This window comes from Alligator mississippiensis, chromosome 2 (genome assembly GCF_030867095.1).
Source record: "Alligator mississippiensis isolate rAllMis1 chromosome 2, rAllMis1, whole genome shotgun sequence".
Taxonomy (NCBI): Eukaryota; Metazoa; Chordata; order Crocodylia; family Alligatoridae; genus Alligator; species Alligator mississippiensis.
In genome coordinates this window covers 147,918,113-147,934,553 of record NC_081825.1, presented here as the reverse complement: position 1 = coordinate 147,934,553, position 16,441 = coordinate 147,918,113, and positions in this window count along the sequence as shown.

The following is a 16,441-nucleotide window of genomic DNA, read 5'->3' as shown; positions in this document are numbered from 1 at the left end:
TGGTAATGCATAATGCTTCAGGGTTCCATAGGGGTATGTGTGTACTGGGAAAATCATACTGAGAAGAGGGAACAGTTGCATTTGCTATAGACAGCATTGCCCTTCCCAGTACAGGCTTTCTATCTTGGCCATAGATCTATAACACCCCAAGCATTTGCAGCTCACAGTACAACTTACATCTCCCTCTTACCGACCCACCTACTTATCCATCCATCCATCCATCCATCCATCCATCCATCCATCCATCCATCCATCCATCCATCCACATATGCTGCAAGAAGAGGGGCTGTATCCCCCTTCACTAATAAACAACCTGACCATGATTTGGCTCCAGGTTATATCTGTTTGTGACTCTATTGTATCAAGCAACTGGTAAGGTCATTTGGTGAAGAACTCAATATAGTTCTACTTCTGGTTGCATTAACTGGATCTAGCCAATTGCTCTGCAAATTACTATTTGTTTGCTTTGTTAGAGAGGTGTTGGATTTATCAGCATTAACACGTGTATATATGGCTTGGAAATTGGTTTCAAATACATATGCAGAGAAAGACAATGACACTTATTTACAGAACATATTTGAACCAGCTTCCTTTCTTGCTTAAAGTCAGATCCAAAGACCATTGAAGTCAATGGAAGGATCCTCAAAGACTCCACTGTGCACTTAATAAGGTCCTTACATTATTTTTATGCTCATATAACTCTTTTAACATTAGTGGAAATGCTCCTGATTGGCACTGGAGTGAATGAAAGACTTATTTGTATATGCCACCCTTATAGAAGTAAACCACTTTGGTTAGGATACTTTGCTCTAGATTGTATAAAATGATATTTACTATAGTAATGACTATTCTTGACCTGTAAAAAAGGTTCCTAAAACTTACTAATCTCCTGAAAGGAGGATAATGCAAAACATAAGTCAAATCCTTGGCTTAATGGAATTAAGTGTGGTATCAGTGACTTTTATAGAATTATGCCAAATCACTTTAACTGGAATTATGCTAAATCAGCTGAAGATCCAAATCAATATACACCCATTCCTGTTCTCTTGGGGTGTATCTAGATGGGCATGCATGTGAGGCTTCCAGCACTATCTGCACTGCTGCAAACTGCATGCATGCACATGCAGGAGTTCACCGTGCTGACAATTTGCAGCACAGGAGATCCTGGTGTTAAAAAATCCCATGCCAGAAAAAAGCAGAGTAGTGCATGTAGCAGGAGCATGCACTGCTTGAAACCAGAGCCTGGCTGACCAGAGCCATGCTCTGGTGGCTGGCCAGGCTCCACACACCTGTATTACCACCACTGTAGCCCTGGGAGGCTCCCAGGACCTCAGATAAGGCTACTGGGGCCAGTCCTCTCCTACCCTACCTGGAGCATTTTCTGCCGTGCTTACACCACATGCAGGGGCATGTGCTGGGGCAAAAAGCAACAGCACAAATCTGTGCACCTGCTTTGATCCTCATGAAAACTGCATGACCCTGTGCATGGGGATGTGGGCTTGGGGTCTGTTGCTGTAGATTTAATGGTAACAGGACCATATCCTAAGTACATGAACAGCAAACACACTGTTGCCACAAAGATGGATACTGAAAAAGACATTATGGTAACTCCTGTTTCCAGTGAATCCATGGACCTTGTCAGAGGAGGAAATACATCTGTGCTCCCCAAATGAAGAGGCATGGATGCAAGGGTGGGGCAGGGGGAAGGGGAGAAACACTGGCTAACACTTGTCAAATCAGATGTTAGTGAATCACAGAATCCCTAGTCTAACCTCCTGTTCAAGCCAGGATCATCCCCAAGTCATCTTACCCAAGTATTTGTCTCACTTGCTCTTTCTAATATACAAACTAAATATCCCTTGTTGCAATTTAAGACTCCATGTCAGTGAGGAAATGGGAGGATAGCGGAGGTCTGCTTCTTGTACAATAAAAGGAGCTGTGGTATCACCTGGTTTTGCATTCCATAAACTTCATATTCCTTCCACAGAGCCAGTGATTAATGTCAAGTGACTGTTTCTTGAGGAACTAGGAATATGTACATAGGAAAGTAAGGATGTGGTCATTTTTTGCTTCTATATACAGTATAATGCTTATTTGAGGATTTTTTTGTGAGCTGCTTTGAAGAGAAACAGATCACAAAATATTCTGTAGATGTTCTAAGGGCAACACTGATGGAAATGATGGGGTGACAACTCTGAAGACTGTCAGGTATGCTGGGAAGACCTGCTTGGAAAAGTTCATCACCACTTGTACATTTCATTTGGAGCTTCATTTCTAAACAAGATAATATGGATAGAAGTGATACATATCTATGTTTTACATGCTGCTACTTAAACTGATGACATACAGTCTCTTTCTGCAGTATCCTACATCCCACTCAAGACAGGGTGTGGTGCAGGCTGCTCCTGTTACTGCCCAGTACCATTTACTCCTCCATATATTCAGCATATCTTTTATCGAGTGGCCATTGATTAGTATTTATTTTCCCTCTCCTTGTCCAAGATCTGTAGGAAGCTTTTGAGAAATGGCTTAGAATTTATGATGCTTATCAATGTTTTTCACTCACTGGGTAGTAGAAAGTATGAGGAACATATTTCATGATGAAGTGGACTTCTAGTTAACAGGACATAATGAAAACACAGTCATAGATCAGTGTAGTATGTCAAGAGAGAAAAGTGTTCAATTTATTGTAAATACTGTCTGAGTTGTAAAACAACATAGTACTGAATACCAAGGTGCTCATTTCAGAAAGAATTCCTAAATCAGGTACTTACCTTCAGCACATGCTTAAGTCCTATTGAAGCCTATTAAGCAAGCTAAGTAAATGCTTGAATGAATTCCTGACTTGGGATTTGGGTTACCTAAATCATACCACAAAGGGTCTTTTATTTTGTCAGTCATTTGCAGTTGCAATGATCATTATGCACACAATGTTAATAGCTCATTATTTTATTACCATTGTAAAACATCTAAGAAATACCTAGGGCTTAGATAAATCATCAAGTTATGAATCACATTTGTTTGCTGCAAGCATCTTCACTAATATAACATTGCAGATAATGGAGACACATTTTAATGGTGGGATAAGTAGAAAATACAGCATGCAGCTTGATTTTTGTTTTGCTGGTGTGACCCTGAGAGACTGAGAGGAGCATTGTGACTTCTGAAGTGAGCAAACATTGGGGTCACATAAGAACTATAGTCAGTGTGTCTTTTTTTTTTACAAGGTAAAGCTTTTTCCCACAGGAAAAACGTTGTCTGGAAGTTTCAGGCTTTATCAGCAAACACTGTTGCCTTTGTCAGCCTGTGTATTTATCAAGGAAAATACAACCCAGCTTGTTTTTTCACAAATGGTCTTTGCTGCTAAATCCTGACCCCCAGATTCCCTCCTAGTTTAGCTGTGGATTTTGAGAGAGAGATTCTGAGCCCCTTGCTTGTTCTGAAACCATTTTATTCCATGAGTAGAACCACAGCATTTCACTGGGATGTCCTGGAGAATAAGGCAAGTGGATTGGACTCTGGTCCTGAACTAAGACAGGACTTAAACAGTCCCACCCAACATTTGCTTCCCATTTCTTTTTAGGGAGATTTATATTTGATAAATACAAGTGGAAATAGTCCTGAATCTCCTTTCCTACTAGTTATACCCTGGTGTCTTCTGGTGTCAGAGGACCAACTCTACTGGTGTCAGAGGACCTATTCCTGATTTACAGTGCTGTTAATTCAAGAAGAATCAGACTTAGGGGGCAGATCTACATGTGCACATTTACTGCGCAGTAACTGAAATGACCAACCTGTGATATTTCAGATCAAACAGGTTTGTAGAGGATGGCTTCTCCTACCTTTCTGAAAAATGAAGCCTTAAAAAACTCTCAAAATTAAATGAAAATCTTGGCATGCATGTATATGAATGTGTATATGTATGTACATATATGTGTATACCCACACACATATATAGATATTACAAGTAATTACACCTAGACCAGTTGTAGAAAGATAGGAGTAGATACACAGACACTGTACACGGTTTGTATTTTTAAGAGAGGCCAAATAACTAGGAACTGTTAAGTTTCACTGGTTTTCATCATGAGTTCAGAGAAGCTGATGGAGTGCTTAAAGCATATTTTATCAGCCTTTGTTCAAGTCTGAGGAAAATAGTGACCTGTCCCTCATTGTTTCTGACTATCTGGAAGCACATTTCTAATTTACAACTTTCAGGTTTACAATTCACTGCAGGGGCCCAGATAAAGTAGAAGCAAATGGAGCCTACTGCAGAAGTACCTTTAGCATTCCCATTGCACTGTGTACCTTTCATAGGATCACTGTTAAAAATAGAATGCACTGACTCTTCTGTTTTCCCCCAAGGCAGTGGGAGAGACCCTATAAGAGAATGAGCACTTTCAGTGATGGTCTTCCATTAAAGTCAGTAGTCATTCGGGGTACTCAATAACTTTCATCCCAATGTGGATAAACACATAAAAAAAATCTCACACTTATAAAACATGTTTTGCCTTAAATGATCCTAAAGTACTTTGTAAACTGCAGATGTCAAAAATGGTTTCATCCACCACAGAAATAAAACTCCCTCCTGGTTAGCAGTGTAGAGCTGTTTACTAGCTTAGTAAAAGAACAGGAAATAAAGGAGGAGACTATCGCTAGTTCTGTGTTCCCAAGCCTACCTTAAACCATATATTTTTGGAGGGGGGAGAAGGAATTTGGGTTTCATTAAAACTAATAAAGCTATAGGGAACCTTACTTGGAAGTGCTGATATTTAAAGTTTGCATATCAGATAACTATAATATGAGATACAAAGCCACACCTGCACCCTTTGGATTGGGTCAGGTTCTGGCCACTAGCTACACAGCTGAATGAAAATGCAAGAAGACTCAGGCAAAATGGCAGTCCTTGTGCTATCTGCAACTTCCATTACTTCCCTAAGTGGATACAGAGTCTTAGAGATTCTGGAAAGGGGTGAGGAATAGGTGGGGCTCTGCCTCTTCCCACCATGCTTCCTTGGAATGGGACAACTGCTTGGTGGAAGTATGCAGTTACCCACAACAGGTTTATTAACAATGGACACTGTTCAATGGCCTGTCTGCAGCAGCTTGCTTCTGTTGTCTGCTCCTCCTTTTCCTACTGCTGTGCTTGCTAGACATGACCAAACCTTGTATAATTGAATTGCAGCTACTTTACTCCACAGGGAGGGAATAGTATTTGCACTGTCTGGTGGGGGTTGTTCCACAAGAGAAACTCTGTGAGATACGATATAGAAAGGTTTGCATTCTGTGGAATTCTGACTTACCCCTAGGCCTTGGAACGGGAGCTAGTCAATATTCAGAAATTAAAATACATACATGCACACATTAAACCAGGGATTTCCACAGTGGTTCTTCCTAGAGAGAGACCACTAGGAGTAAGAGATTGAATTTGGGAACAAGTGACATTGCAAAGGATTTTGGAGGTAACCCTAAACAATATTTCAACCTAAGTGTAGTAGTTAGTGTTGCCATAAATATCAAAGTTGTTATTAGATACTGATGGGCAGGGCTAAACTATTTTTGTAATTAAATAGTTAAAAGGAAGTTTAACAACTATGCTAGAATGGAAACAATGGGCTCTACATAAATCCAGAAAACTCTACATCATTTTATTTTCTCATAGACACTACCATCCGAAATAAACAATGTAGAAAAAAAGTCTTAGCTTTGTCAGAGAGTGTGCATCTACTGGGTATGTGTGTGTGGGAGTGTGTGCCTGCACATATGCATTTTCTTTGTTGGCTTAACTAAATTTATTTTAGCTCTTATAAATAAAAACATGAGCAGAATACCTCTGTCAAAGTATTTACGGAATAACTTTAAATGGCTGACGCCTACAGGCTAAGCACTGAATGCTAAAGTTTATGATGTATAATGTCTTCAGCCACCATGGCCCCAATTTGGACAAACCTGCCATTAACACCAGTGTGGCAGTTATTTTACTGGGGGTGACAGATTGTGAGGTAGGGAGAGTAATTCAGACTATTACACAGGTGAAGGCATGAAAGCTCAGTGATATATGAAGACCACTTAAATTCATTGTATCTTGTACATCACATCTTTGATAGATTATAGCTGTGGCATTAAAATGGAAATGGTTTCTCTGAGGCCTGACAGGGGCTGGGGTGACCTATGACCTCCCTCTGAGGAATGTGACTGACCAAATTATCAGTTAAGAGAAAAATCTATGGGGAATAGACTCACAGTGATGGAGAATCCACCATGCATATATATATATTTTAACTTTTGGTTTGATTGAAAGCTGCAGTGCTCGAACCTTCCCTCGCTCTTCTCTTGCTTCCCTTCCCCCCCCCTCCCCCCAACATGGCCAATCCCAACCTTCTCTGCTCCAGTTTCAGATCACCAGGGCCCCCAATATTGATTGAAAAATTGTTATTAGAGATAGGAGGCCCTCCTGCATGCTGCCTACTGATTTAATTTGGAAAACATTTAATTTTATGAAGCGGTAAATGATAGTGGCACGCTCTCTCGTGTTAGGGAGCAGCTGGCTCTTTAGCTGTTCACCGTCACTAGTCCCAGGTGTCCTCTTTGCAATCATGTGTTCCCTTCCCCTTTGCTTAACAAGTTATTTCAATTTCTAAACGAATGCTGAACAAGAGAAAGACAACATGCAAATTGAGATCCATGCCACCGTTCACACATGAAAAAGTTCCCCTGGAATTCCCTTAACTCTGCCCAATCCCTCCCTCCCTCTCTCTGCATCTGCCATGAAAAAAACAGAGTCCTTGTTCTCATCAGATTGTTTTTACCAATGACCTGACACCACCATCTATAATTAATTACATCATTTACATTAGACTATTGACTAAACAAATACATAAATCATAGGCAGAGTCAATAGATGCAGACATATTTAATCATGTTCTAAATAATGATTACTGCTCCCATAATGCAATAATTATTTTCAGCAGCTGACTTGAATTAATCTTCTGTCAAAGTGCCATCTGAAAAAAGAAAGTAGACCAAGATGAAGTTGAAGAAGGTGGCACTGGTGATGGAGAAGCCCTCCAATTTCTCTCTCTCTCTCTCACCCCCACTCTCCACCTCCATCTATCCCACTCCTTCCTGGCCTGAGTTTGGTCCTCCAAGATGCTGAGCTCTTCCCAAGAGATGCTCGTATCCTCCACTTTCCTCGATTTTATTGAAAATGGCAGAGGCTGAGGACCCTGCAGGAAGTGCTGTTCATCTTATAGGATCAAGCCCTTTGTTTCTCTATACCTTCTCTTTTTAACTTCTCTTTCTCTTCATCCTCATCCCACCTCTCTTTCTACCTCTTTTCCTTCTCCTCCCTTAGGTCCTGATCCAAAGCTTGCCAAAGTTGAAGGAAGAGTTCCTACTAATTTCAGTGCATGCTTTCCTTCCATTTTTCCTTCCTTCTCTCTACCTCTATGAAGTTGTAAACTGTTTGAATAGACCTGCCACAGAGACCTCTGTGGTATACAGATAGCCTGACTCCATGACTAAATGGCTCCATGAAACTTATGTGTGGGGGAGGTGTGGAATCAAAAACTGGCCTATAACAGGTGTGTGGGAGGGAGGTGGGACAAAAACCAACATATAACATGCTCCCCGAAGAAGCTAATGAAATTTGGGTGAATTTAACTCTCATTTTTTAAAAAGCATTTCAAAAAGCATTTCATTAATTTGCAAAAACACAACAGGTCTTCAGTACCCATCCACCTGGCACATTTGGGTAATGACATCTTTTCAAAGAGCTGAATGGTGAATGGTGCTGCATTCCTCCCATTGACTTCAGCAGTGGCTCAACACTTCCCACTGAGTTTAGTGATAGAAGGACTGAGCCTTGGGTCCCAGCACCACTCAGTATGTGCTCCCAAGTGATTAGCTGACAGTGGCATAATGGCAGTACAGAACTCTATCACTGAAAGTGGCAGGCAGGCTAAATATAGGGCCCACTACTCATCCTTCCCCAGAATAACCTTAAAAGGACCATTGTTGAAACCAGATGCTACATATTGCCCTTACAAGTTAAGCAGGGTAAGGAGACAATGCCTCTGCTTTCAATCTGGAAATCCTCTGTTTTTTAGGCCAGTTTTTTTAAAAATCTTTTCTCCTTTCCACAGCCCCTCATTACTCATTATAGGGGTGTAACAACTTGCAGCAAATCAGATGTTTGGGTAAACCCTAGCTTGATAAATTGGGATGGCCTTGCAGTGTGCATATAATTATAATAAATAAAATAATAATAAAAATAATAAATAAAATTAATATTAATCAGACATATCATATATAATATTTTTACACTATTGGACAAATATATACATATTTATATATATAATATAAATAATATATTATATAATATATATATATACATATTTATATATTAATATATACATATCATTATAATATTTTTACACTATTGGACAAATGTTGAAGAATTTTGAAAGTCTATCTCTAGTTAAAAGAGAGTTGGGAAGAACTTTCCTAAGGGCAGTATATCCTACTTCAGAGTTTCTCCATCTTCCTCTTAAACTACAGATACTGGCAAGTCTCTGAGACCAGACATTGGATAAGATGAACTGATGATCTCAGCCAGTCTAGCAATTCCTGTGTTCCTAAGGCTGAAACCACAGCAAAAAATATGTCAGAAACCCTTTATGATATGGGATTGTCCAGGGAAACAAAGACCACAGTGGAAACCTCCATGTTTATAAATGCATGCAAAAGTAGGAGGATAATTTCCAGTCCTTCCATCCGTAAATGTTTCCAGGCAAGAGATGATTAAACCTGATATCATTTGATACAAACCTAGTTATGGACATCTTGTTTATTCTTCTGATGTATCAATGAGTACATAAACATGCTTATTCTGTAACATAAATGTAAAGTACGTTGGACAAGTCTAATACACTGTGCTTGGAATATATGGTTTGGTAATCAGAATACTTCATAACATAGCTCTTTTCAAAGCACTTATAAAATGGGAGAATTGGGCAATATACTTTGAAATATTTATGAGAGGGTAATGAAAAAACCACCATCAATGTCAGAGCTATAGCTTGTTTAATATTGCATGATGAGTCTGTTATAAATATAAATAAACAATAAATATCAGTAATAACAATGAATACAAATAATTATAAGTATAAATAAAAATAATCAATAAATAATAAAAGATAAGCTTCAGAATGAAATAGGGTAGAATCAGTTATCAGATACAGAATGCTTCTTCCCCCCAGTTTTTAAAAAAAGATATTCAGATCCAATACTCATGACTGCTACTCTCTTCTCTTGAAACCTGTATAAGAAGAAATATTAAATTCAGTGTTTTCTTGTAGCTTCCCCATATTATCATCATCAGCAACAACAAAAACCCAGTTCCTGACTTTTGGGATAGTACAAGCCTTTAATGACCAACAGGTACAAAGGTAATGAATTAAACTGATTGGCTACTTACCAAGAGAGTTAAGGAGGCACCCAGATATGCTTGGGGGGTTTTAAGATTCAGTTTTCAACTGCAGATGTTGATTGTTCTTAAAAAATACCCTAAATTTATAAGATGGTGTTTTACAATGTGGTTTTACAGCTTAGATATATTGATTAGAAAAGTTAGGGCAATGGATCTGTCAGAGAAAGCAGGGACAATGAGAAGAATGATTTTGTGAGTAAGTCCCTAGACTGGGCAAGATCCAAGCATTCAGTTCTTGGTTTCAGCACAGACTTACTGTAGGATGGTGAGAAAGTCACTTTGGATGCATCTACATGGCCTGTGTGCTAAGCCCAGATGCACCATCGAGGAGCTGCTTTGTTCATTTTCTCCTGCTCTGAGTCTGACAGTAGAACTTACTGTAGCCCTGAATACTCTAAGTATGCATGAAGCAGAAAACATAAGAATAGCACTAGTATATACCAGGGTTACCAATCCAAGATTTTTTTTTTAATGACAATCTGCAAACTTTTTACTGGCAGCCAAACTTTTTAATCACACACGTTTTTACTGATATATTTTAGTTCTTCTGCCAAACCATGCCCTGCTGTCAGGCCCCACTTAGAAGGACTGGCTTCAAATGTAGGGCTTTAATATCAACCATAGTAAAAATGTAAACAATTTTGGTTGTCAGTAAAAAGTTTGCAGTAACAAAAAATTCTTGGATTGCCAATCCTGCTTGACTGCAGAAATTGTTTTACACTGTGTTGCCCTCCCTTCCTCCGCAGGGGCCCCCTGCTCATCCCTACATCCTGATGTCCTGGCTGTACCCTGCACCATTCTGTTCCTCCAGTCCAGCCTATCTCCAAGCCTTACCCCAGCTGGACTCACTCCCTGGGGAGTCAGCCAGTTGTTGTGGTACAGGTGGGCCATGGAGTTTTTATAGCATGATGCGGGCGTGGGGGAAGGGAGGCGTCCTCCGGAAGAAAAAGGTTGAGAACCCCTGATGTATATTACACTGTCATTTTGGTCCCGCTCATGTGAGCCTTGCCTGCCCACTTGCAGCGCCACCTGCAGATGGAGGCTGTGGGGCCAGGTGGGGTGGGCCCACCTGGGTAAGCCCACCACCTTGCCCCTTCCTTCAGACTCACCTCATCCCTGCAGCATTGAGGTGGCTCCTTCCCATCCTGGGCTGGGCTGGGTGGACCCTTTGAAAGATGCCTATCTGTGACCCAGCAGCATTATAGGCAGCCTGGGATGAAGCAACAGCAACACATAGATAAAAGCATGCTTCCTGTAGGGTGCTGTGCTCCCACTCAGACACCAGGTGGCTATGCTGTGCTCTGTCTGTCAGCTATGGCTGCTTAGTGTTTTTACTGACAGCTAAAGTTTTTTTTACTGACTTTATTGACAGACATTTTTAACCTTACTGACAGTTGGTAAGCTTGGCATATACTCAGCACCACTTTAAAGAAGCCACATTCCCTATTTGCTAAGAACTGAGGTATCATGAGCTAGAGCAAGCACGCTTGATGTGTTTTTAGGTAGTGCTTCTGGAATCAGGCCCCATGAGCTCAGCCTAGAGGCAGTGCAGACAAGTGCAAAAACTCTGTACCACCATTCTCCAGCTGTCAAATGAAAATAATAAGTCCACTATTTATGACTTTTCTCTCCAGATTGAAAGCAAATTGAAGCTTTTGCCATGTGTGCATGTAGCCAGACTGTGTACACTGACTAAAATGGCACCAGATCTTGGTTGTGGCTCTCAGGTGTGGCTGTAGTAAAGGTGAAGATAGGAAAATGAAACTATATGGAAATTACAGCCATATAATGGCAAACCAGTTGCACAACCCAGCATTACGTCTTCACAGTGTTACATCCTTATAACATTGATGTAATAAGTGTACATTTAGGATGGACTCTTTTGAAATTGCCAGGACACTACTGGAAGTAAGTTCCAAAAATGTAGGGATCTTACCTGAGTAAGACAAATGACTGTATGTATACCATATGTTCTCACATACAACACACCCATGGAATAAAATACGCACCTTGTTTTTGAAAGGTAGAATGAAGAAAAAAAGATTTTTTCCTTGTAGTAAGAAACTGAAAAGCAGCAGGCAGGGAGCCGGGTCTGCTCATTCTTTTGTTTCCTGTGAGTCACATGCAGATTTTACTTTTACTTTTGCTTGGGAGCCAGCAGGAACTGTTCTTAAGGTATTCTTTGCATACATTGCACATTAAAATTTCCAGCAGCTGTTTTTTGGGAAAAAGTGTGTGTTATATGTGAGAAAATGTGGTATATGTAGAACTCCCTACATCAGTGAATTCATGCTTGGGTCATGGAGCTTCCTGTTAAAAGTTCTGGCCTTCTGAATGTACCTTACCTAGGTAGCCTTGCATGTTATCCCCACATGCCAAACCCTAATGATGTCATTAGAGTGGGCCTTTGAACCAATTTATTATTTTTTTCAGCCCCCTGCTCCCCTTTTCCCAAGCTAAACACTGCTAACACTGGCTTCTCTTTGAGAAACGAGGGGCTGCAGAACAGATGCTGCCTTTCTCAGAAGGGAACCTTGTCTACAGTTGCTGCTTGAAATCTATTAATCAGTGCTATGGTGCTAACTTCAGGTTGGGCTTCCCTTGTTTGGGAGGGAGTACTACTATTGAGTCTCATTCCTAACTCTCTGACACACTTTCCCATTCTTCCATGTTAAACCTAAGACAGCTGCTGGTCACGCTACTTAGTGCATTACTGGAAGACATTCTGGAAGATGATGAGAGGTATAAGAATCTAAGAAAGACTAGAACCAAAATCCTTAGTATAGGGAAGAAAGTTGACCTCAGCTAACTAGTGAGGTAATCAATCCCTTCACTGGCTTTCTTTTCTCTATCCCATCACCACAAGCTACCTTTTCTTTACATTCAAGATTTTTTCACAGGCTATCTTCTTCTTTCTTATTTCGTGCAGAAAGGTCCACTCCTGTTTCCATTCAGCCCACATTTCCAGCCTGTTACCCACTTGCTGAATTTTCAAACAAGTCCCTTTTTGCTTTCTTCCATGCTGAGTCTAATGCTTGAGAGGAGCTCCTGCCAAACAGCTTCATTGTTCCTCTTTGACCTCTTCCTAAAAACTCCCCTTTGTCATGACACTTACAGAAATGTGACATTGATTTGGCTGCTAGTGTACTAACACCACTGTCTATCCTAGTGACTAATACTGCCTCTTTGTTTCCTTGGACTCTTCCATTTGTGTGCAGCCATCTGTTGCCTTTTTTCTTATAGTTAGCTTCTAAGGCCGTGTGTAAACAAAAACAAATTTCCTGTTTATGTCAACAGAACTGTGTTTGTGTCTGCATGACTCGGGATTTCTCACCGCTTTAAAGTCCATTTAGTGCTGTATGCTAACACTGCACAGAGAAGTTTTAGCGTGCATCGCTTTCATACTACTTTGCTCCATGTGTCGATTTTCTTTGTGCAAACAGGCAGAGACTCCAAAGACTTGTAATTAATCCCCTTCACCATGAGGGGCTGCTGTGTTCTGGCCTTTAGCCAGTAGGTGGCACTTTTTTTTTTTTACCTGCTTTCACTCCTCACCCCTACCTCCTCTGCAGTTAGGACATGTCAGGATGTGTGTGCTTCCTTGTCTGTTTGTTTGCCTATCCTTAACCTTCAACAATTTTATTACTTTTATTACTTTCAATCTAAGGAAAAATGATGGGTCAGAGGAATTTCATTCTCTACCCTCTCCTACTTGTTCCCGCACCTATTGTCTACATGTTACCACCACCGCCTGTGTACTCTCCTGTCCTCCAGCCTCACCTCTCTTGGTACCCTCCACCTGCTGTGACCCCTTTGCACCCTGTCAACTGCCAGTGCAGTGGCCATGGCTCCCTATGTCTGCGATAGCTATGACAGTACCAGGGGAATGGTAATTTTTCTGCGACTATCTATTTTGAAACTTTGTTGGAGGGAGTGAGTGGTTACAGGATTTCCTTCAATATTGCAGTCTGAACTTGCATCACATTCCATTCCAGAGTTGCGAGTCCAAAACGCTGCCTGCCAGACTCGGCACCCGGGGTATGCTGCGTCCTGGATTATATTTAGGTAATATGTCCCACTGACTGTGTGTGTATGTGTGTGTGTGTGTTGGGGGGGGGAGCGGTTGGCAAAGTCTGTTTTTTCAGCTGTGCGCCAAGCCCCCCTCTTCTTCCTCTTCTTCTCTTTTCCTTTCTCCTTCAGAATACTTTCATGGGCAGAACTCGCCAGGGAAGAGCCCACAGGCCAGTGAGGAGGTTTCTGAGGTCAACTAAACACATTTTTTTGATTTTTGGTTTTTTTTTACATTTTCTATTTTTGTAACATTTTTGTTCTATTTCTGTAGCATTTTGTATTTATTTTTTTATGTGTCATTTTGTACATAGTTATTTTTTATATTAGTTTTAATATTCGTTTGATAATCATTTCAGTAAACTTTTTTGTTCTACTATAATGATGGATGTGTAATTCTTTCTTTGGGAGGGTTGGGTTTGTTTGACCATGCCTGCCTCAGTGGTGGGGATGCTGTGCCTGGGTGGGTTGGGGGGGTGTTGGCATTACAGTACTCAAAACACTTGCAAAGATTTGCAGGGTGAAGAGTTACTAGGCCTTTTGCTAGCATTTGTTAAGTGCTACCTAAGGTGTGGTCCAGTCACATGTGTCTTGTAAGAAAAAGGCATTCCCTTTAGCCTTTAGCAAGTCTTTAATAAGACTTTAAAGTGCATTATAATGCATGGTTGCTGAGGAGGGTGAGGGGCTCAAAAGCAGCTTCTTTGCAGGCAGGCTGGTATGGGAGGTGTGATGCAAAAAGTTTTTTTTCCAATGGTTTCTTTGCAATGTGCACTGTTTTCTTTACAAAAAAAATTCTGCAGACCACCTCCCACCATCAACCTGCTCTTCCCCCTGGTTAGAGCCTGGTCATTTCAAGTGTGTAGGCAGATGTTTGCAGGGGAAATAGTCAGGGTCAGGTTTGCACCTCCAGAAAAGGAGCAGGAGCTGAGCAGAGGTTTGGAGAGGGTATCCGGCCATGTCTGGGCAGTTCCTGTTTGTATAACTTCCTCATAGCATAACTGCTCATGCTGCATGCAGAGAGCATTCTGTAAGCATTGCAATAGCTGGCCTGCTTGTCCTAGGCCTTGACATATTCTCTTTTTTCCTGCTTACCTGGCCTTTTTAGGCATACAGTACATTTTTGGTATTTGCACATCCAGAGGTACTGTCTCTGGATGCATAGCCACACTCATGTGGCTGATTATCCAGACATTTTGCATCAGATGGCTATCCCTGGACATGTTATTGAGAGGTGCCTGGAGGGGAGGCCAACCAATCTGAAATATGGACCCTATTTATGTCCAGCTGGGGAAGCAATGGAACTCACTCCCCTCCCCAGCCCTGAAAACCCCCAGCCCCCCTGCCTCCCAGGTCCATGAAATCAAGCAGGTGCAAGTACAAATTATACATTTTTCTTCCTCATCTTTATTTTTTTTTCATAATAAATTCCATTGAGAAATCACAAAACAATTTACACTACCACCATGCATAGCATAAAACATCAATTCTCAATTATACTCCTATGTCCCTTCTGTAGATATGGATGGATGGAAGGCTGTATGGTGGGCGGGTGAGAGGGAGGGATGGGATGGAGGCAGGCAGGCAGTGGATGGAGGGAGGCATCCTGCACCCCCTTCCTGTTTACTGAATATGTCCCACCCAGCAGGATTGGGCTGGGGGGGCAGCCAAAGGAGGCCCCCTCAGGTGCCCCGCCCCCACACATGGTTGGGGCCCACTCAGGTCCACATCAGTGGCCTGACTTAGCTGGCTGGCAGAGTCAGACCATGCTACTCACTCTTTGTTGCATTGTACCTTTGGAATCTTTGCTGGGCACAAAGCTTAGGGAGAGAGGGAGGGCAGGAGGGAGGGGTGGAGGGAGCCCCTAGGTAGGAGGTGGGTGGGTGGGTGGAGAGGTGTGGAGGAAAGTGTCCTGCACCCCTTTCCCAGTTACTGAAAATGTCCCACCCAGCAGGATTGGGCAGGGGGGACCCAGCTAAAGGAGGACCCCTGAGGTGGGGGCCCCCCATGCACAGTTGGGGCACCCTCAAGTCCAGATCAGTGGCCTGATTCAGCTGCCTGGCTGAGTTGGGCCATGCTACTCACTCTCTGTTGCATTGTACCTTTGGAATCTTTGCTGGGCACAAAACAGAGACATTGGGCAGCAGCACAGGGACTGAGGAGATATTCTCAAGGAGAGGCTGGTTGGGCAGCCCTTGTGTGAGACTGTCTTGCATGACACATTGCTGAGAACAACTGCTAGGGAGTGCTTTGTTCCAAAATAAATTATTTTTTCTTTTACACTTTAAAAAATCTGTGTCTTGTCTACAGTGGTTTGTTGGGGGGAGGGGGGGGCATTACGCAACATCACCCACATCTGAATGAACCCCTATTCCTCTTGGCAGGTTAGTCTGGGGGAGTGGGGGGGGGGGGGGAGGGAGGGGTGGGAAGCCAAACAGCAAGCTGCTGTTTGAAAAGAACACTCCAAAAACATTTACAAAAAATATTCACAACAATTCACAACACACCTTGAAAAGCCACAGTACTTGGGTAGGGAATGGGAGGGTTCCAAAGGGAAGCTGCTTTGGTGGGGGGGCATTATGCAATGTCACCCACATTTGGATGAGCCCCCCCACAATTCCTCTTGGCGGGCTAGGTGGGGGTGGGGGGAAACAAGCTGAACAGCAAGCCACACTTTGAAAAAAGCATTAAAAAAAATGTATAAAAAATATTCACAATAATTCACAACACACCTACAAAAAGCCATATGTGCACTACAGAAACAGACGGTGCACCTGGCCCAGGAATTGGAGGCTTTCCCATTGGAAACTGTAAAGAAGATCAGTGGACAGGAATGCTGGGAAATGTAGTCCAAAAAAAAAAAACCACCAGAAAAAAAAAGACAGA